The sequence below is a fragment of the Poecilia formosa genome, unplaced genomic scaffold (genome assembly GCF_000485575.1).
Source record: "Poecilia formosa unplaced genomic scaffold, Poecilia_formosa-5.1.2 Scaffold1551, whole genome shotgun sequence".
Classification (NCBI taxonomy): Eukaryota; Metazoa; Chordata; class Actinopteri; order Cyprinodontiformes; family Poeciliidae; genus Poecilia; species Poecilia formosa.
The window spans coordinates 1-1,593 of NW_006801490.1; positions in this window are offsets into that span (position 1 = coordinate 1).

A 1,593-nucleotide genomic window follows, 5' to 3' on the forward strand; every position below is an offset into this window, starting at 1 on the left:
TGAGGGCATTGTCCAATTATTGTTTCAAAAAAAAAAAAAAAAAATTTTGCTCGTGTCCATTCACTACTTATCAAAGCAACCTTAAATAGAACTGGTTTAGTCTCATGTAAGACGTGGGTTTTTTTTTTAAAGCATTTGATTTATAGGAATTTTCCACATGCGCAATGTATAGTGGTTGATGATTCATATTTCATTCCGGTAGCTCAGTTCAGAACAATCCAGAGGATTTAATTGGTCTAGCAGTCGCTATTCCAGCAGATGATCCTTTTCGTAGCTTAAGTTTTAGGTTTTTCTTAGCCGGACTCTGGATATTCCTGGTCTACTTGCTTCGCCGCTATCACCCAAGCTGTTTCATATTCTGATGTGTCCTGTTCAAGTCCCATGGGTCGCTTCTCAGTTCTTATCTCAGATCTCCCAGAATCGGCAGATTATTTCCCAGGCCATCCTGCCACTTTCAGGCTATGTAGTCGGGTCTTTCACTTACCCCGGTCCCACACTCAAATGTGCTCATTCCAGTCTCACTTCTGGGCCAATAGCCTTTAGACTCTTACCAGTCATTCTTGTGGGTCTGTCACTACGGCAACCAGCTCTTGCAGGTATCCTAAAGCTCACAGCCATTCTAGTCTAAACTCCCAACCCCATTGCCAGGTCCAGTGGAGTTCATTCGAGTGGCACATCTCTACACGTCAAAGCTTTTTGATGAGTTAAGATGGTATTTTCTTTCTATTTTTCATTTTAAATTCAGTCTGTCGGGCATGGCCCTTTTTTGGGGGGGGGATCTCCTATGTAGTTGGTTCAGCTTCACCTTCATTTCAGCAGCTCGAGTTTCCAGCTTTTTACGAAATTGTTCCACAGCCTTAACCCGTTTCCTGAGGGGCCAACTCCGCAAGCAATCCCTAGTTGTCGCTCTCATCAGTCGTGTGTTACTATAAAGCTGAACCTTCACCAGTCCGTTTCATGTCATCAACCGACTTTAATCTTATCTGTTTTTCACCCATGATCATTTTGACTGCTGTTGATGAGCTGTCTCCACCTCTGCCCAGTTCAGTTCAGCCGTTAGACGGCATCGCTCATTTCATGTTTAATCTCAGGTCTCGCTCTGTAATTTATTAGCGAGGGCTCCCTCAGTGCCTAGGTGAGCACTACGCATTTCGCTGGTGGTGGTTGGTCTTTTCTTGCCTAAGCAAGCATTCTTATCCAGTGATTCGTCCCTTTTTCCTTCTCACGCCTCCATGCTCCCACCTACACGTCACATCACAAGCACACTCCTTCTACCGCATCCTAAGTCTTGTGAGTCTCTTTATCATCTCACTGATTACTTCCCCTCTTGACTTTTCCTTCTCTCTCCATTGCTAACTCTTTTTCTGTTTTTTGACTTTTCCTTCTCTCTCCATTGCTAACTCTTTTTCTGTTTTTGGCTTTTCCTCTGCCCCTGCTGCTGGCCCATGTCCCAGCGTCTCCTGCCCCTGCTGCTGGCCCATGTCCCAGCGTCTCCTGCCCCTGCTGCTGGCCCATGTCCCAGCGTCTCCTGCCCCTGCTGCTGGCCCATGTCCCAGCGTCTCCTGCCCCTGCTGCTGGCCCATGTCCCAGCGT